The 21,718-nt window shown below is 45.3% G+C and overlaps 1 long non-coding RNA gene across 4 annotated transcripts; it reads left to right on the top strand.

Annotated features, from left to right (window-relative positions):
* The first annotated feature begins 1,060 nt into the window (after window positions 1-1,060).
* LOC141059631 (uncharacterized) lies at window positions 1,061-3,199 on the top strand. Of its 4 annotated transcripts, none has more exons than XR_012222569.1 (4): window positions 1,061-1,293; window positions 1,360-1,434; window positions 1,585-2,207; window positions 2,328-3,199. It is a non-coding gene; the product is annotated as an uncharacterized lncRNA (long non-coding RNA). The 4 variants fall into 4 exon arrangements; XR_012222568.1 differs by having other exon boundaries at window positions 1,061-1,434; window positions 1,585-1,668; window positions 1,760-2,207; XR_012222570.1 differs by having other exon boundaries at window positions 1,061-1,434; window positions 1,585-1,970; window positions 2,051-2,207.
* Window positions 3,200-21,718: the final 18,519 nt, after the last annotated feature.

Below are 21,718 nucleotides of genomic sequence, written 5' to 3'. Positions count from 1 at the left end.
GCCGTTATTATTCATTGGGTTTTTGTTGTTTTAAATTACATATGTGGAATGCAGAAATTGGGTCTTTAAAATGTTACCAGGGTTTTTAAAACATTGAATCTGTGGTCCATAGATATTAAAGTGGGGGTTTAGGAATTTAAAGTTGGAAGGTGGGTATTAGGTGTTTGCAAGGTACTACTTGGGTAGCAGTGTTAGGTTTGGGTTTTTATGGAAAATACATGAGGTGAAGGGTATGCCTGCTTGCGCATCTCGCATATCAAGTTGGAAGGAGGGTATTAGGTGTTTGCAAGGTACTGCTTGGGTGACTGTGTTAGGTTTGTTTTTTGGGGGGAAATACAGGAGGTGGAGGGTTTGCCTCCTTGCGTATCGCACATATCTAAAATTACAGAGGGGGTTGTTTAGAAACCTACTAAAGTACTTAGCTTTTTTTGTTTGGGGGGCATAAGGGGATTTTTTTAGGGGGGAGGAGTTGAAATCCTAATAGCTCTGGAGCTACCTTTCTTTTTCTAAGTCAGCGGACAGCACAGAAATAATCTTAGTATAATAGCTAAAAAGTGTCTTTATACTTGCAGATACTTGGAGAAAAAAGTGTGTGACCAAGCCAGGCTAACCAAGCAAGTGCACCAGTGAAAGTCGTGATGTAAGTATTAAAGGGGATCTGTCACCCCATTTTTCGCCTATCAGCTGATCAGCTGCAGCCACAGCCATCAGGGGCTTATCTACAGCATTCTGTAATGGTGTAGATAAGCCCCCGATGCAACCTGAAAGAAGAAAAAAAGAGTTACTGTATATTATACTCACTTTGGCGTTCTGTCCGGTCCAATGGGTGTCGCTGTACGATCTGGCGCCTCCCATCTTCATACGATGATGTCCTCCTCCTTGCTTCTCCCTCGTCTGCTGCGCAGGTGTACTTTCTCTGCCCTATTGACCTTTCCCGGCGCCTGCGCACTGCAGTAATTTGCTCTGCCCTCAACAGGGCAGATAAAGTACTTAGCCTGCACAGGAGCCGAGGGAGAAGCAAGGAGTAGGACGTCATCATCTGAAGATGGGAGGCGCCGGACAGATCCACGACACCCACCGCACCCGACTCCGCCCCCCGGTGAGTATAATCTAATGTGTTTTTCTTATCTTTCAGGTTTCATCGGGGGCTTTTCTACAGCATTACAGAATGGCCAGAAAGCTTAATGTATGATTTGTATAGTAGCTAACAAGTGTCTATACTTGCAGAGACTTCGAGAAAACCAGCCATTGTCTTCTTTTGGGAGCCTTCCCTCATGGCTTCAGTGAACTGAGGTAATTAAAATTTTGGTTATGATAAAAATTTTTGTAACCCTATATGCTTTAATTCTGGTTTCACAGGAAGCTTCAGCATCAGAGGGGCTTCCAGAAGAAGACGGACTGGGTGGAGAAATACCAGGAGCGGGCACACAGAGTGTAAGTTTCTAAATGCATTGCAGAAACAGATCATCACAGACATCACATTACACCCAACACAAATAAAAAAAACAGATCATCACAGACATCACAGTACACACAATACATATGTCTACATAAAAAGCACATTTTTTTTTATTTTTTTTATAGTCTTCACATTCTGGGGCTCGGCGTAGAGGTCTTCAAAGTACCTCCCAGGGTCATCGGCGTGAGCGTCATGGTGGTCATCAGATAGTAAGTAACTTTTTTTGGTGTTTTACTATTTGTATACTTCATGTGGATGATTTGAGTTTATGATATTTTTGTTTTTTGTCTTTTTTAACAGGCTTCACAGCGTGCTCCCAATTCGGATGGTGAGGAGGCAGGTGTGGATATTGACCTCCTCATCGATCTAGTCTGAGATCGGGAGCCACTGTGGAACATGGGGTACCACCGCCATGCTGACCTTGGCGTGAACCGTCGGCTCTGGGAGGAAGTATGTCTTCAAGTTGTGGAAGAGTGGGAGTATCTCAATGCTCTGACCCAGAATCAAGCACGTAAGTATTCACAGTTCAGTAAGTTATGTTGCAGGATGTAATGTGTTGCATACTAACCAATTTGTGCTTTCACTTTACAGGTGAAAAGGTTATCAATCGGTGGCGGTCACTCAGGGATCATTTCAAGAGGGAGTTCAACAAGGAGATGCAGGCCCTGAGTGGATAGGGAGGATGCAGAAACAATTACAAGTATGCTAGAGCCCTGTCGTTCCTCTGGTCGACCATGGTTAGCAGTAGGTAAATATTCCCCACTCCATTTATTAAGTCAAAATGTTTACATGTCTAACCTTATTTTTTAGCTTCAGCCAGGGCAATGCAATATCAATATATTAATTCTTTTTTTTCTTTGTACCACAGCACCATCTGCAGCATTCGGGAGCCTGCTGCAGAGTTGGACCCTTCTGGAGCTATCCCACATGAGTCCGTCACCGGGAACCACGTTTAGAGACCCGACCCATCTGCACCTTCCCTCACGTCGTGTCCCTCAGCCCCATCCACCAGTGCTGGAGCATCGTGGCAGACTTCGTCACATGAAGCTGCTGGTGACAAGGTAGCTTTCCCTTTACCCCACCCCTCTGACACTGCCGCCACCTCTAGAACACCTTTGGGTTCTGGCCGGCAGCGCCAGAGAGGTCAGGAAAGGAGCTACATGCCTGAGTTCTTGCAATTAAATGCAGCCTTCCAGAACTCAATCAAACTTTTGGCCGAGCAAATGACTGCTGGATTCAACCTCATGCACAACAGCATGCTTGAATTCAGCAGTCATCTGGATAGGATGCATTAGATGCAAGTAAGTCGCCCAATCATTGCTTTTTTCAGGCAGTACTAGAGCACATATTAAAGCTATCTCCTTACCATCAGATGCATGTCAAGCAAGCCTGCCAGGTTGTTCTAGCACAGGTCACCTCTCAAGCCCCTCCACTGGCCCCAGTAGTTCCTCCCACACCTACCCCCCTCCAGCCACTGTCCCTCCTCCCTCTCCTTTGCCGTACCAGTTTCCCTCCCCGTACCTTACTTCCCCGTACTACCAGCTTCCTTCACCGTGCCAGCTTCCTTCCCTGTACCAGCTCCCACCTACACCATCTGTACCTCCACTCCCTATCCAAGCTGTACTCCCTGCCCAACCTCATGTCTTCTCCACCCCTTCCTCTTCAGATCCACCCCAACCCGGTCTCCATTCCCCCACTATCGACGTGGTCCACCCTGTCAGCCCCTCGGGTGCTATCTCCACCCCAAACTATATGAATTTGTAAATATGTTATAAATAAAAATAGTTGTTTTTTTTTTTCAAAGAACATTTATTATCTTTCTTTTTTTAATGATAAGTTACAACACTTTGGGTAAATTATACAAAACGTACAAAATTTATGGGAAAAAAGTACAAAATGTACAAAAATTGGGGTAAAGTTACAAAACGTACAATACTTTGGGAAAAAGGTACAAAACGTAGAATACTTTGGGTAAAAGGTACAAAATGTACAAAACGTGGGGTAAAGGTACAAAACTTGGGCTAAAGTTACAAAACATACAAAACTTTGGGTAACAAGGTACAAAACTTTGGTTAATAGACAAAAATTCATAGTATAATCACAACTATAACAACAGCACTAAGTTTGTTACTCCAACATACATTATATCAAAAGCCAAAGATATCAAACCATCTCATCTTGCCATTCTACTCTTCTTTGAGGTGACATAAAGTACTCAGCAAATTTTCAACCTTGTACGCCCTCAGAGTCATCCTGGATGTAGAAAGAAAAATGTTGTGAAGAAGAAACGGAGAGTGGTGGTCATGGGGGATTCCCTGTTGAGAGGAACAGAGGCCGCTATCTGCAGACTGGATATAACTTCAAGAGAAATGTGCTGTCTTCCAGGAGCAAAAATTAAAGATGTGTCTATCAGGATATCAGTACTCTTCAGACCTACAGATGACTACCCATTCCTGCTAATACATGTGAGAACAAATGACACAGCAAGAAACGACCTGGAAACTATCTGCAGTGACTTTGAAAACTTAGGTAAGAAAGTGAAAGAACTGGGAGCGCAGGTGGTCTTCACTTCCATCTTCCCAGTGGATGGCCAAGGAACAAGGAGGTGGACTAAGATTCTGCAGGTGAACAACTTGCTACGTCGATGGTGCCGTCAGAAAGGATTTGGATTTCTGGATCACGGAGTGAATTACCTATACGTTGGACTACTTGCTAGAGATGGGGTGCACCTTAAGAAGACTGGAAAACATGTATTTGGAAGTCGCCTTGCTACAATTATAAGGAGAGCTTTAAACTAGAACAATGCGGGAAGGGAAGCAAAAGGCCAGAAAAAGCCATACACCTGACAAATGCTATTGAGAACTCTGCTATTAGAAATGGGAGGAAAGAACAAAGGCATAAAAATCTAAATAATAAAAATATTGGAGAAAGAGAAACCAATCACAAACTAAAATGTTTCTATACTAATGCACAAAGCATGGGCAACAAACAAGAAGAATTGGAACTACTAACGCAGGAAAAGAAATGTGATGTCATTGGAATCACAGAAACTTGGTGGGACAATACACACTATTGGAATACAAGGCTAGAAGGATACAACTTATTTGCAAGAAACAGGCTTGATAAACGAGGAGGAGGTGTCGCATTGTATGTTAGAAACGCATATATCTGCACAGAGATTGAAGTTTCAGAGACTGGGAGTTCAGTGGAAACTGTTTGGGTAAGAATACAAGGACAGAACAATGGAAAGGACACCATTGTAGGCATTTACTACAGGCTGCCTGTGCAAGCTTAAGATATGGATGACCTCTTTATGCATCAAATGGACGAGTTCTCCAAAAAATATGACATAGTTGTAATGGGAGATTTCAACTATCCAGCCATTTGTTGGGAATCTCTCTCAGGCAAAACTAAAAGGTCAAGGAAATTCTTATCCTCTCTTGCTGACAACTTTGTCTTCCAAAAGGTAGGGGAGAAAACAAGGGGAACTGCTACCTTGGATCTAATCCTTAAAAACAGGGAGGAAATGGTTGAGGAGGTAAAAGTGGCTGGGACCTTAGAATGTAGCGACCATGCTATTTTAGAATTTTGGATAACTAAAGGAGGAAGACCTGTGAAGACTCAGACGTCAAGGTTAGATTTCAGAAAGGCAGATTTTAAGGGATTCAGAAAGAGAATTGGAGGGATCCAATGGCTCGATATCCTTAAGGACAAAAATGTCCAGGAAGGATGGGAAATCTTGAAAAATGAAATTCTCAAAGCACAATTGTTAACAATTCCGAAAAGAGGGAAGAATAGGAAGCGTTTAATGAAACCAGGATGGATGAACACAGAACTTAAGCACATGCTAAAAAGGAAGAAAGAAATGTTTATAAAATGGAAAGAGGGAGGCATATCTAAAGAAGAATATAATGCTGTCTGCAGAACCCGCAGGGCTGAAATCAGATCATTAAAGCTGACAATGAATTGAGGCTTGCAAGAGACTTCAAAAGCAATAATAAAGGATTTTGGGGATATGTCAAAAGTAAAAGAAAAGTCAAAGATGCTATAGGATTTTTACAGGATGAAAATGATGAAATGGTAAGACAGGATGTTGAGAAGACCAAACTTTTAAATTCCTATTTTGCATCTGTTTTCTCTCAGTAAGGAAATGTAACATCAACTATTCTTCACTGTCCTATTAAGGGAATAGAAGAATCCAGGATATCTATAAACAGAAATATAGTGAGGAAACACTTAGCTAACCTAAATGAATTCAAGTCTCCAGGTCCAGATGAATTACACCCCAAAGTACTGAAGGAGATAGCAGAAGAAATTTTTGAACAGCTCTCCATAATCTTTCAAAGTTTGTGGAGAGCAAGAGAAGTCCCAGAAGACTGGAGAAGAGCAAATGTTGTTCCTATCTTCAAAAAGGGGAAGAAGGTGGACCCAGGCAACTATAGGCTGGTGAGCCTGACTTCTATACCAGGAAAGTGATTAAACAGAGTCAGCATGGGTTTGTAACTAACAAGTCATGTCAGACTAACTTAATTTCCTTCTATAACAGAATCACTGATTGGGTGGATCAGGGAAATGCTTTAGATATAGTATATCTTGACTTCAGCAAAGCATTTGACAAAGTATCTCACACAATCTTTATTGAAAAAATGACTAAGTATGGAATGGACAAGGCAACTGTTAGATAGATTCATAACTGGCTTAGTGATTGGACCCAAAGAGTGGTCATAAATGACTGCACATCCAGTTGGAAGAATGTCTCAAGTGGGGTACCACAGGGCTCTGTCCTGGGACCTGTATTGTTCAACATCTTTATCAACGATTTAGATGAAGGAATTGAGGGTAAATTGATTAAATTTGCTGATGAGACAAAGCTTGGAGGGATAGCTAATACTAGAGAAGAGAGAGAGAAGATTCAAAAAGATATAAATAAACTGGTGCAGTGGGCAGTAACTAACAGGTTTTTAACAAGGAAAATGCAAAGTACTACATCTGGGCAATAAAAGTGAAAAATGCATATACAGAATGGGAGGAATAGGGCTAAGCAACAGCACATGTGAAAAAGACTTGGGTATACTAATAGATCACAGACTGAATATGAGTCAACAGTGTGATGCAGCAGCAAAAAAGGCAAATGCAATTCTAGGATGTATTAACAGAAGCATACAGTCTAGATCACATGAAGTCATTATTGCCCTCTACTCCTCTTTGGTCAGACCTCATCAGGAATACTGTGTCCAGTTTTGGACACTACATTTTAAAAAAGACATCAACAAACTGGAGCAAGTTCAGAAAAGAGCGACCAGAATGGTGACCGGTCTGCAAACCCTGTGTTATGAGGAAAGGTTGCATGATTTGGGAATGTTTAGCTTGCAAAAGAGAAGACTGAGAGGAGACTTAATAACTGTCTATAAATATCTCAAGGGCTGTCACATTGCAGAAGGATCATCTTTATTCTCATTTGCACAAGGAAAGACTAGAAGCAATGGGATGAAACCGAATGGGAGGAGACACAGATTAGATATTAGAAAAAACTTTTTGACAGTTAGAGTGATCAATGAGTGGAACAGGCTGCCACGAGAGGTGGTGAGTTCTCCTTCAACAGAAGTCTTCAAACAGAGGCTGGACAGATATCTGTCGGGGATGATTTAGCGAATCCTGCTTTGAGCAGGGGGTTGGCCAGATGGCCCAGGAGGTCCCTTCCAACTCTACAATTCTATGATTCTATGATTCTCATTCTTGAAACAGCAACAGGACTCCGAAAAGTAATATTTTGATAATCACGCAAGGTGGTTTCAAACACATTGTCATCCATGGCAACCTGTTCCTTGCATATGAAAAAATTGTGCAGGACCACACAAGCTTTCACCACCTCATCCACAGTCTCAGTCTTCAGGTTAATAGCGGTCAACAGAACTCGTCATTTGGATGTTAAAGTGCCGAAAGCACACTCCACCGCTCGTGTTAACCGATAATTGAATACTCTTTTAGTTGGCGTCAAGCCACTACTTCCGTATGACTTCAGCAGGTTTTGCAAAAGTTGGAATGCTTCATCTCCATCACATACAAATGGCATTGGTGGCCCAGAGGTTTCAGAAAGTGGTCTTGATGGTGAAAATTGGAATGTGTCTCCATATAAATGACACCCCATTGCAGACATTTTAAAAACCTGAGAATCATTGGAGCGGCCATAGGCTCCAATATTGACCGCTAAAAACTTGCATTGAGCGTCTCCAATGGCCATAATCACAATGGAGAATTATTTTTTATAATTAAAATATTCAGAGCAAGATGCAGCAGGTTTGATGATCTTTATGTCGCACCGCCTTGTGGGATGCAGGCCTAGTACCTCGGAGGGTGGTTCAGTCATGGTGACTCCGTTGGCTCTAACAATCCCTAGGTTAGGTGGCAATTATAAAAGGGGGGGTTAACGGATATATGAGACTGAGGGATATGTTGATGCCTGCAAGGTATGAGGCCGCGGAGGAAAGACGCATACACCGGAGGATCCGTGTAAACTTGAAAGATGAATTTTACTGAAGGCTTGAAACAATTCTTATGTTTTTCCATAAAACAGTCATGGATAACAGATACAATTTTCCATAAGCATTGTGTTAGTCAAAGCTTTTTCTCTGTCCCGGCCTTGGGAGGATGGCAGTAACTTTTCATATAACTAAATGTGCTGCGTGAAGGGGGAGGTTGAGCTGACCTTAATCGGATTGGAGTATCCGCATAATCTGTAGCTCTGCACCTCCTTCGCTTGTCTCAGCACTTTGTTGCTGTAAACGTGGGGCACTCCAAAAAAAAGGTGCTTTGTATTACCCGCTTGTCCTAGACGAGGAGCTTCATTTTCCTGCCTCCTCTCACCACCAAGACCGTACGTAACAAAACGATTTCAGTCTCTCACATCACCTTCAACTGCCACTTATCTTCAAATCAGAAAAAACAAGTTGTAATGCCAAACTAAGGCAGAAGAGGGCAGCATATTACTACAAGTTGTAATACCAAAACAAGGCAGGAGAGAGTAGCAATTTACCTCCTCCCAAGGCAAAACAGAAACCGTTAACACAAATGCAATCATATATTAGTAATGATTTTTCTGGTCACTACATATACCCCCTGGTTTAAACAGAGCTGTCCCCGGCATTTGCCACCATATATATTTTATAAAATAATACAGGTCAAAGTCTAGTTTGAACCAAAGTGCTTTTATAGTCACAATTCCCAAACAGCGGGGTGTGACACCAGCGTCTACACCTCCCCAGTTCAGGGTGTAGACTGGTAACTGAGCAACATGTAAGTTGCAGTGGGGAGCTAAGTGAGGGCAGAACCCAATGTCTATAGCAAATCTATGGGGTCCATAGAATACTTCCCCCCATTGGTCACATCTGAACTCCAAGATAGAATTCCATCAAAGGTAATTTGGCAGACCTGTAAATATATTGGTGGAAACCCGAATGACTGCATAATATGTACCGAGGTAGATGTTGAGGTACCAGAAATAGAGTACTATTCTCCCTGCCCCTGTACAAACCTGGGGCACTAAACAAACATGAAAATATTGTAACATCTGATAAACATGCATTTCAGTGCAACAATAAACTTTTTAACCCAAACCTTGGTTTAACAGGAAAACTTATCATTTCTTCATCTCTAAAAAAACAACTACTAGAGTCTTTCCAGAGGAAGAATATCTTCTTCTTGTAGCAAATCTTCCTGCCCATAGATGAAGATAACAGTTTTAAAGTAATGCGTAAAATGTGTAAGTGTTTTGGGCCCCCGGGTGCAGAGTCGGGGCACACAGTCCATCAACGTGGCTGCACCGTTTTGTTTTTTTGGTTTGTTTTTTAAGCATAAAGTAGTCCCGGTGTTTCAATAAGAAGGGTCATAAAATGTGTTAGAACCATGTGTCAGTCCTCAATCTACTAAAACTCTTGTACATGCCCTCATCATCTCCCGCCTTGACTACTGCAAGACTCTCCTTTGTGGCCTCCCTGCTAACTCTCTTGCACCACTCCAGTCTGTCCTCAATTCTGCTGCCCGACTAATCCACCTCTGTCCTCGCTACTCCCCTGCCTCTCCCCTCTGCAAATCCCTCCATTGGCTCCCAATTCCCCAACGAATCCAGTTCAAACTACTAACACTGACCTACAAAGCCATCCACAACCTTTCCCCTCCCTATATCTCTGAACTAATCTCCCAATATCTTCCCTCACGTACTCTTCGATCCTCCCAAGACCTCCTACTCTTCTCCACACTTATTCATTCCTCACACAACAGCCTCCAAGATTTCTCCCGAATATCCCCTATCCTCTGGAATGCCAAGCCTCAACACGTCCGATTATCCACCACCCTCGGATCCTTCAAACGGAACCTGAAATCCCATCTTTTCAGGAAAGCTTACAGACTGCAATAACCATTCTGCCGCCTAACCACCGCCTGAGCTGCCGCCTCATCACCACCAGAGCTGCTGCACCCCCGACCTTCTGTCTTTTCCCCACTATCCTGTAGAATGTAAGTCCGCAAGGACAGGGTCCTCTCCCCTCTGTACCAGTCTGTCATTGTAAATTTGTTGTGGAAACTTGTTTACTGTTAACGATATTTATAACTTTATATGTAACCCCCCCCCTTCTCATGTACAGCACCATGGAATTAATGGCGCTATATAAATAAATAATAATAATAATAATAACCAACAAAAATTAACCAAAAATTCCCTAAAAAACAGAGGAAAAGTCACAGTAATGTCTATGTGCTTAACAGGGGAAGAATGTAGTCTTTTCTAGAAGTAAAAAAATGGGAAAAAACGTGAAGATATTCTATAAGTTTTAGTCCAGATATCTAACTGGTAACTGACCTCTGTTGATCCTTTGAGAGCATCAAACCAGAGTGAATTCCTCCATAGGGTCAGGATATATCTCTTCAGGGTCAGTACTGATTTTAGTTGTTCTTGCAAGGGGCAACTCTTGATTAGGAGTCGTCTGTCTTTGTCCACAGGTAGGCATCACAGGACCAAAACACCAAGATAATGGGTCATTGATATTGAATTCTGGAAAAGATGAACTGTGGTATCTTTTGCACTCCGGAAAAGGTTCTCACTCAAATAACTCGTCCTCAGGTGTTGAATCAGGATGGAGGTATTCTGACTTACAGAATTTTAGCCGATTCCTGTGAACAACCTTGGGTTGTTGAGTATCTCGCTGGATATAATAAATGTCAATCCCCAGGTATGGGATATCTTGGCTGATGTAAGGCTGTCTCTCCCATTGTGTATCAAGTTTTCCTGTACAATGATTGCTTCTCAACCCGATCTTATCACCTACATGTAAAGGTGTAGCTTTTGCTTGTTTATCAAAATCATGTTGCTGTCTTTTGCGAGCTTCTTCCATGTGGGTATCCACAATTTCTTGCGCTTCCACTAGGCGTCTTTGATGATTGCTCACCCACTCAGTAGCAGGCAGAGGATTAATTTCATTGGAGACGGTCACTCCTAGAGCAAGGTCAGCGGGTAGTTTACCTTTGCGTCCAAACATCAGATAATAAGTGGTGTAACCCGTAGAACATTGCCAGGGTATTATTATACACATAGATGAGCTCTGGGAGTAATGTTGGCCAGTCAACCTTTCTGTGAGCTGGAATAGCTCTTAGCAAGTTCAGGATGGTTTGATTCACCTTCTCGCAAAGCCCATTGCACTGCGGGTGGTATGCCGTAGTCCTGAGCATCTGACAGTTGTAGTACTTGCACAATTCTTGAAAGAGTTGTGCTTCAAAGGCGGGACCTCGATCAGTCAAAATCTTCTCCGGGCATCCATAAGGTAGCCAGAAGGCTTTCCAGAGGATAGCAGCGGTAGTCTGGGCAGTTAAATCCTTCACAGGGGAGGCCACTACAAATTTGGTGAAGTGATCGATGATGGTTAAAGACATAGCTATGGCCTGTCCTGCTGGGTTCTACCTTCAAATGATCAATGGCTACCATTTCTAATAGACGTCGACTCACAATCGGATGCAGTGGTGCTTTAAGATCAGCTTTCACAGCTTTCCTAGTCACACACGTGTGACATTCTTGCCACCATTTTTCAGTGTCTCCCCTCATGCCAATCCAATAGAATAGTCTACGGACTGTGGCTTCTGTCTTTTGCAATCCAAAGTGACCAGACTGATCATGATAAGCGGTGAGAACCATGTCTACATCTCTCCTTGGGATCACAATTTGATGGAGACGACTACCTGTGATGGGATCCACGCTACTGTGATATAGCAACCCATTCTTCACAAAGAACCGCTTTCGCTGTCTCCACAGACGAATCAATTCAGGGTCAGCATCGCCTCTGCGAATTTTCCCGGGAGGTTTCCCAGCGATTAGGAATTCTGAAATTTCTGCAATAACTCTACTTTCAGTCTGTACTTGTATCCATCCAGTTTCCTCTAGCAGAGGGTCTGAACTAGCTCCTTGGGATTGGGAGGCGGAAGTCTCCTGCCAAAGGGCACTGGCCACATTTTGTTGAGCAAATCGGGCATAAAAGTTTGACATCTCCACTTCCTCCCAGTGATCTTCATCTGGCAGGGGATCTGAAGAGGTTGGTAATCGGGACAAGGCATCGGCATTTGCATTGGACTTCCCAGCACGATACTTGATGATAAAATCATAGTTAGCTAGTCTTGAGGCCCATCTCTGCTCTAAAGCTCCCAATCTAGCTGTGCTCAAATGAGCAAGAGGATTGTTGTCAGTGTAGGTGATAAATGGAGAGGCAGTGTTAGAGCTGACGGAATGCACCAAATATTAAAAGATGGTAATAAGGTGCGTTCGCAGCCCGGGGACCACCATGCAGGGGTGGTAAACTGCTGCTCAGTAATGGCGGATGCTATATGGCGATATAATAGAAAAACACACGTGGGTTAGCGTTACCCGGTGTGTACAGGGGCGGACTCTGTTGCTTCACAGAGCCGCACTACCGCAGAACATAAATGCCGGAGCCTGTTTAAAGCTCACAGAGCTCGGCAAGGGAGCGCACAGAATGCGGTCACAGAACTCTGCTCCAAGAACATGGGGTCAGAGTCCCTCTAGACCTTCTGGGCACGTGGTGTCGCACCTGCGGACGCCACTATAGACGCTGACTATGGTGGAGTGTCGAGCACGTGCACCGTGGCGTGCAGAGCCAGTGGTGGACACTGATGCCAGTCTCAGACTCTGCCTCTACCTACACCTAAGCCTGGGCGCTTAACAGGCTAGGCTGCACAACACATGCGTACCAAGGGTAGGGGTTTCTTAATGAGTCATTCATAAAACGACACAAGTTTTGGCATTTTAGCTCTTTACCAAAATATATTAAAGATATAGTTATATACTGATAGGGAATTTAGATTGTAAGCTCCATCGGGGACAGTACCAATAATGTCTGTAAAGCGATGTGGAATTAATGGCACTTTATAAATGAGTAAAATAAATAAATAATCAATATGGGTTTAAAGTGCAGACTCACACCTTTAGTTTGAGAGAATTCACATCCTAATTGGATTAAGGGTTTAGGAATTACTGTTATTTTAAATTTTTAAAGGGGCCAAAAGTAATTGGAGCATTATCTTTTTAATGGGCTGCATGGGCTATTGCCTAGTAAATCCATCATCAATTAAACAGGTAAGAGGTCTGGAGATGATTCCAGGTGTAGTATTTGCGTTTGGAAGATGTTGCTGTGAACACACAAAATGATATCAAAAGAGCTCTCAATGGAAAAGAAACAGACCATCATTACACTGAAAAGAAAAAAATCCATCAGAGAGCAGATACATTAAGAGGAGCCAAATCAACAGTTTGGTATGCTCTGCAAGAAATAAAGAACAATGATGAGCATAGGAGCTCAAAAAAAGACCTGAACGTCTACAGAAGACAACAGTGGTGGATGATCGCAGAATCCTTTCCATGGTGCATAAAACCACTTCACAGGATCCACCCAAGTGAAGTACACTCCAGGAAGTAGGTGTTTCAGTATCTAAGGACAACACTACCCAGGATACAGAGTCCCAGGGACAAAAAGGCCAAAATGCTTTGAATCTATTATAAACTATAAACTTTATTGTAGAATCGCTGCATCGCTATGTTGGGGTAGAGAGTTGCAGAGTAGGGGGGATGTGTGGGAGAAATCTTGTGTGTGATTGTGGGAAGAGGAGATAAGAGGGGAGGAGAGAAGGAGATTTTGTGAGGATCGGATGTTAGGAGACAAGGTCACAGATGTATGGAGGAGACAGGTTGTGGATGGCTTCGTATGCCATGGCTAGGTTATTGAGCTTGAGTCTCTGGGTATTGGGGAGCCTGTGAAAGGATTGACAGAGGTGAGAGGCCGGAAAATAGCGGGGGGTGTAAGGAGGAAGACCCGGCCGTGGGTACCAGTTCTGCACTGGGTCCGGTGCCATTGAGGCTGTCTTCCCTGTTGTCCGGGGGAAAGAGTAAGTGACCAGACCAACCTCGTGACCCTGAATCTGGGGGTGTGGCTAAGCAGTAGCATGCGCAGAAGCAGTTTTGGCGCAAACAGGAAGCAAGCGGCAGGTGAAGCAGAGTGTTCTATCGTTCTATCTCCTGAGCACCGACGCTGCGAAGGGCCTTGTGCGCCGGCTCCTGCCGCCACTTGCGTGATCGTTTAGAAGAAAGGTGCTGTGTGCTCCAGTACTGTGAGTACAGTGAGTGCACAGCGTAGAGGAGGCCGGGTACCGGAGAAATACCTGCGGCCCTCCTTGCCAGTGAACCTCGGCAGGTACACCCTGGACCTGAGAGACACCATGGCCCTGTTTACTTCGGCCACAGCAATTTATGGACTAGGGGCTCAGCAGAAGGTACTGGACACCGACCGCTGCCGCCAGAAGACAAACCGCCACATGAAGGATTCACCTCTGGACATCATTTCAGCCGTTACTGACGCTGCAACTCCCTGCGGGATCATCTGCCGTGGAAGAGTACCAAGGACACGATAAGTTGTTTCTAAAAAGACTGTTTTCATTCTGCACTTATTGTTCTGCACATTTAACCATTTGTCTCCCTGTGAGGAGTTAATCCCTTGTTCAATTAAGCTGTTTAATTTGTTAACCCTTGCTCTGCCTTCGGTCTGTTCCTGCATTCCACAACCTGCTAACACTTGGCGTAGTCAGCAGGATGCAGTCAACAGGCACAGAAGTGACAGACCAAGCGGCCGGCGGTGCCCCAAGGGCCAGCTTACAGCTTAGGCCATGCTTAGCAATCTCCCAAGGTTTTCAGGGAGCAATTCGCTGTTATGAAAAACAAAGAGCAAATATCCTTAAAATTTAACTTTTAATGAAAACAAGTAATGAAACAGCCTTCATTACTATATGTGTGGTCATCATACCCCCTGATGAACCCCCCGTTATTCCCATGGAGGGGGAACTCGTCGGGTATTGGTTTGGGATGTCGCTACTTATGAATAGAGCCTGACTGGGGACTCAATTTTGATGGTAATCCCTACTAGTGCTATTATGCACTACAGCAAGCAGATGAGTACATGATCATTTGATTTATTGCACTGTGCAATTTGATACATTTTTTGCTATATTTGATATGATCATTACAACAAATAGATGATTGTGTTATTATTGGAGCCATTGCACTGTGCACTTTATTTGAACTTTTTTGCTATATCTGTTTTACATTTGTCCTATTATGGATGACGTCTGACTGGGACCCAGATGGTTTGGGAATCCTCATTTTTTTGCATCCTGTTTATCTGTATCTACCATTTTGAGTTGTGTGTTTTAAACTTATATTATTTTCTCATTAAGGGTAATTCATTTGAAAAGGATGCTTATTTATTTATTCTTTTGATTATAATGGGCTATAAAACTATTTATTGTAATAGTCTATTATAGTGATATTTGTTGATTCTTTGGAGGTAGTGAATATGTGAATATACACATATACTGTAGATACAGTATTACCTCTTTGCATCCTTTCACTTTTATTGTTTTTTCACACGGGTAGTGGGGTGCATTGGAATTTTTTTTCTTTATTGTAGGTATTTTTAGGGACACCAGGGTGAGCCATCGAGGAGTGGGAGTGCCTACCGCAGAAACTTAGGGTGCCAACCTCCACTTCCAGGCAGGACACAGTACAGTGACCATGCAGAGCTCACTAGGACACATTGTATAAATTTAAATTTATTTTTCCCTAATACCTATGTCCAATATTTTTAAAAAAATTTAACATTTTTTTTTAACTTGTTTTAATTAAAAGTTAAATTTTAAGGATCCTTGGTCTTTGTTTTTTTTTGCTGTCTAGGATCCTGTTTCATTGCAGTTTGTTTGTTTTTCTATATGTTGAGAATGCACCCCATGACCCCGCAATGCTGGCGGAGATTGCTATGATGGCCCTGGACAGAGAGGCTACTTGCTCTGTCCTGTTCCGGCCCCTGCAAAAGCAAGACACTTTCAACAAGGTCTTACAAATTCTATAAGAAATGCATGGGTACCCCACAGATGTCGGTGAATTGCGAATGCGCTTGTTTAGCCGCATCCAAAGGGAGGGGGAGTCTGTGACTCAATATATGAATGCACTGCAGGAGAATGCGCAGGGGCAAGGATTGACATCCTTGGATGGGAAGGTCTGGAGAAGGGAGGTATCTGTTTCGCCTGCAGTTGAAACAGGTTGGGTGAGAGAAATCAAAAAGGAAATTCAGGACATGGTGGTCCGACTTAAGGAAGAATCCTCAAGTAACACTGAACCATTCCGGAGGCAGAACCGACCCCGAACTGCACCAACAAACCAGACATTCCCATGCAAAGAGATGGACGATTTGTTTCATGTGTGAAGACACTGGACATTATGCCCGAAGATGTGAGCAACCGGGATGACCACTTGCCCTTCGGCCATTGTGCTAGTGGGCTCCGTGGCTGGGGGAAGCCTCCCAGAGCCTGAGCAGCAAAGAAGGAGAGAAGGAAGTCCCACAAGTCTGGTTCCTGCGAGTCATTTTGTATGGGCCGAGTCTTCTTGTTCCGAGCCTTCAAGATGGCCTTGAAGGCCATACTGGCCTACGCAGACTTCTCTCAACCTTTTATTCTTCACACTGATGGAAGCCTACAGGGACTGGGGGCCATATTATCCCATATTCAGAATGGAAAAGAGCGCGTAATTGCCTATGCTAGCCTCTGTCTAGTCGATACCGGCTCCCAAGTGACCACCATGCCCGAGACTTATTTCAGACATTATTTTCCTGAGGTGATACGACCTGAATGGGGCCCAGTGATCAACATAACAGCAGCCAATCAGTTACCCATCCCAGTCGCAGGGGTGGTCTGGATGCAAATCACTGTGCGCGACAAAGATATGGGCTGGAAAAGAAGAGTCGTGTTAACCGCCAGGGACCCTGGTAATAGCCCCTGTGATAAAACACTCCGGGATCGCCTTTGCTGGGGTCAAAGGTCACGTGCATTCACCATGAAACTCAGGCGCAGAGCTGGGATTCGTGTGTAACTGACCCTGGGTCAGGTTTATTAACGGTGAAAGCAATGCAAAAGGTAATAAAACATAAAACAAATCCTTGCCTGTCCGGCACTAACTAAACAATGGACAACCTAACTACCAACTGGCGGGCTTCTCCTGTCCAGCCAAACCACAGTTGCAATGGGCACTGCTTTCACTCACGTGTGTGTCTCTCACACAGACAGGCTCTCTGTGTTCCCAGGCTGAGACACTCACACAACCACCTGGCATCCCTTTATATCCACCTCCCATTATCCATTAGTAAGCAGGTGCGATACTGACCAGACTAGGCCACATAGGAAAGGAATCTGGGCGAGATATACCTGCCCTCATCCACTATTCCCACATGATTCTCACATATCCCCCCCTTCTGCTCAGACCACTCCGGTCGAGCAATGACACCCGCCAAACAGTGCACTCGGGACAGGGCATCTGCATTCCCCATCTGTACCCCTGGGCGGTGCTCCACCGTTAAAGTGTAGGCCTGCAGGGCAAGGAACCACCGGGTCACCCGGCTATTCCGTTCCTTGTTCAAGTGCATCCACTTGAGAGGGGCATGGTCAGTGATCAGCCTGAACTTTCGGCCCACCAGGTAATATATGAGGGCCTCTAGAGCCCACTTAATGGCGAGGCACTCTTTTTCCACGACTGCATACCTTTGCTCGTGTTTATTCAGCTTCCTGCTGAGATAGAGGACTGGGTGTTCCACTCCGTCCCTCACTTGTGAGAGTACGGCCCCGATACCGGTATCAGAGGCATCCGTTTGTACCACAAACTCACTGCGGAAGTCCGGAGTCACCAGTACGGGCTGAGAGCAAAGTGCCCGTTTTAGACTATGGAAGGCTTCTTCAGCCGCTAAACTCCATTTAATCATGACGGAGTCTTTCCCTTTTGTAAGATCCGTCAGGGGGGTAGCGATGGCTGCAAAATTGGGTATGAACCGGCGATAATAACCGGCGATCCCCAGGAAGGCTTGCACCTGCTTCTTGTTGACAGGTTGTGGCCAGTCCTGAATCGCCTGAATCTTATCAACCTGGGGTTTAACAACACCCCTCCCAATTACATACCCCAAATACCAGGCTTCTTCTAGCCCGATGTGACATTTCTTGGGGTTCGCGGTTAGACCTGCCTCCCACAGGTCGTCAATCACAGCTTGTACTTTCTGGAGATGAGTCTCCCAGTCCAAGCTGTAAATGACTATGTCGTCCAAATAGGCCGAAGCGTACTGCCTATGTGGCCTCAGGACTCGATCCATCAGTCTCTGGAAGGTCGCCGGTGCGCCGTGCAGACCAAACGGCATATACACATACTGAAATAGACCTTCTGGGGTAGCAAATGCTGTCTTTTCTCTGGCAGCCTCCACCAGAGGGATCTGCCAATACCCCTTTGTTAGGTCTAGGGTCGTAATATACCGGGCTTTTCCTAACCAATCTATCAACTCGTCGACCCGGGGCATGGGGTAGGCATCAAATTTTGAGACCGCATTCAGTTTCCTGAAGTCATTGCAGAACCGGATGGTGCCGTCCGGTTTAGGAATTAGCACAATCGGGCTGGACCATGCACTGTGCGATTCCTCAATGACTCCTAACTCTAACATTGCCTTCACTTCTCGGGAAACGGCTTCACAGCGCGCTTCCGGGATTCGGTAGGGCTTTACGTGAACTGTGACACCAGGTTCCGTTACGATGTCATGTTTTATTAGCGTAGTCTGCCCGGGTTTTTCTGAGAAAAACTTTTGGTTGTGAAGTAGAAACTGCCTGACCTCAGTCTTTTGCCGCTCCGAGAGAGTCTCTGCAACCCGTACCTCCGGTACGGTATGCGAGCAGACAGGACGGGCCAGCTCCGCTGACAAGGCAGACCGATCCTGCCAGGGCTTTATCAGATTTACATGATAAATCTGTTCAGGTTTCCGTTTACCTGCCTGGTATACTTTGTAGTTTACTTCACCAACTCTTTCCTTGATCTCAAAGGGGCCCTGCCACTTTGCCAGGAACTTACTGTCCACCGTGGGGACCAGGATCAACACCCTATCTCCGGGTGCAAACGTACGGATCTTGGCGCCCCTATCATAGATTCTTTTTTGGGCTCCTTGAGCCTGTATCATGTGTTCTTTGACGATAGGCATAACAGCCGCAATACGGTCCTGCATTTGTGTGACGTGATCTATCACTGTTTTAAACGGAGTGACCTGACCCTCCCAGGTTTCTTTTGCAATGTCTAACAGTCCGCGAGGACGTCGGGCGTACAATAACTCGAAAGGCGAGAATCCCGTGGAAGACTGGGGTACTTCCCTGATGGCAAAAAGCAAATACGGAAGTAAATAGTCCCAGTTCTTCCCATCCTTGTCTATCACCTTTCTCAGCATCTGCTTCAGAGTTTTATTGAACCGTTCGACCAACCCGTCTGTTTGAGGGTGATACACGGATGTGCGTAACGGTTCGATTTGTAACAATCGGCAGAGCTCCTTCATTACCCTGGACATAAAGGGGGTCCCCTGGTCGGTGAGTATCTGTTTTGGTATACCGACCGGACTAAACACATGCACCAGTTCCTTGGCAATCGTCTTGGTGGCCGTGTTACGCAAAGGGATGGCCTCCGGGTAACGAGTGGCATAATCCAAGATGACCAGGATATGTTGGTGTCCACATGCAGACCGTGGAAGGGGCCCAACTAAATCCATCCCAATCCTCTCAAACGGGACTTCAATAATAGGTAGGGGTACCAAAGGGCTACAGAACCGGGGCTTAGGTGCAGAGGCTTGGCAGTCAGGACAAGACTCACAATATACACGGATATCGTGATGCATGCCTGGCCAAACAAAATAGTGAAATATCCTTTCGGTGGTTTTCTGGACTCCCAGGTGACCTCCCATCACATGTCCGTGGGCCAGGTCCAGCACCTGCCGCCGGTAGGGTTTTGGCACGACTAATAGTTGCACTGTATCTTCCCCCTTTTTCTCTATCTGATAGAGTAAATCATTCTCCAGAACCATGTAAGGATATGCCAGCCTAGAGCCAGGTTCAACGGGTACCCCGTTTATCACTTTTACATTTGTCCTAGCCTGAGAAAGGGTAGGATCCTTTATTTGCTCGCTTTGGAAGTCATCTTTCTGAACTTCTAAATCCGGCAAACGGGGAGGTGGACGGCTGTCGGCCTCCTCCTCTTCCCCGGTCTCCTCCGTATCACCCGCCATGACTGAAAACGGGAACTGCAGGTCATTTCCCGCAGACTCTTCCGCCGAGTCTTACGGGGAGACCTCTTCCAGGGGTTCGGGACTCCCACGCGCCCTGGGAGAAGAATCATGTACACGATTACCCAAGGGCATCAACTGATTCTCCCACAATTGCCAGAAGTGGGGAAAATCCCGGCCCAGGATAACATCATGCAATAACGCCGGGACGAGTCCCACTTTATGTTGCACAGACCCATAGGAAGTAGTAATGCATATGACCGTGGTGAGGTACGAACAGGTGTCTCCATGCACACACGTTACAGAAAATTTGTCTGATGGTCTAGTCGGGGCTGACACCAGACTGGCCTTCACCAGAGTCACCACACTTCCCGAGTCTAACAATGCCACCACATTTTTGCCATCAACAGTTAAATCACACAAGTGTTTTTCCGCATCCTTTTGACCGGCATTCACACTCACTACCCGTGCAACCATAGACATGCGGTTTTTAGAGTCTGTGACGTCGCACTGCATGGGTTCAGTAGTGACCGGACAGTTCGCAGCAATATGTCCCATCTCTTGTCTTAGGGATTTTTCCATCTCCCCTACTCCCTGGAACAGTCTTACCGGTTCCACGTGGAGATGATGAAGAACGAGGTGGGGTAACATCATCTCGGAGTCCTTCCGCCACGGAGTAACGTTCAACCAGATCCACCAGTTGATCTGCCGTCGTAGGATTTCCATGGCTTACCCACTTCCTCAGGGCTGGCGGTAGAGCTCTCAGGTACTTGTCCATGACGACTCTCTGGATTATCTCTGGTGCTGTCAGCACCTCGGGTTGTAGCCACTTCTTCGTCACGTGGATCAGGTCGAACATCTGTGACCGCGGTGGTTTATCCGGATGATAAGTCCATTGATGCACTCTCTGTGCACGGACAGCGGTCGTCACTCCCAGCCGGGCCAAGATCTCGGCTTTCAATTTGTCAAAGTCCTGCGCAGCTTCAGGCTCTAAGTCATAATAAGCCTTTTGGGCCTCACCGGAAAGAAACGGGGCAATCAGGCCGGCCCATCGTGCCTTCGGCCATTTTTCTCGCACCGCCGTCCGTTCAAACGTAGTCAGGTATGCCTCGACGTCATCTTCTGTCGTCATCTTCTGCCAGTACCGACTCACGTGAATCACTCTCGACTCGGCTTCCAGGTTAACCTCAGGTAAGCTTGCCAAGCGCTGCGCCACCTGCTGGAGAAGAGAACGATCGGTAGCTGTCATGTCCACCAACTCCTTCAGCTGGGCCATCATCACCCGATTAGCTTCTTGCTGGACGGCGGTGGACTGTACCAGCGCTTTCACCACGTCCTCCATGCTCATGATTGCAACGTGTTGCCCGCGTTCTCCACCACAATGTGATAAAACACTCCAGGATCGCCTTTGCTGGGGTCAAAGGTCACGTGCATTCACCATGAAACTCAGGCGCAGAGCTGGGATTCGTGTGTAACTGACCCTGGGTCAGGTTTATTAACGGTGAAAGCAATGCAAAAGGAAATAAAACATAAAACAAATCCTTGCCTGTCCGGCACTAACTAAACAATGGACAACCTAACTACCAACTGGCGG

This window comes from Dendrobates tinctorius, unplaced genomic scaffold, assembly GCF_039654945.1.
Source record: "Dendrobates tinctorius isolate UK_male_01 unplaced genomic scaffold, ASM3965494v1 ptg000229l, whole genome shotgun sequence".
NCBI lineage: Eukaryota > Metazoa > Chordata > Amphibia > Anura > Dendrobatidae > Dendrobates > Dendrobates tinctorius.
Note: the sequence above shows the minus strand (reverse complement) of the source record. Positions and strands in the feature narration are given on the sequence as shown.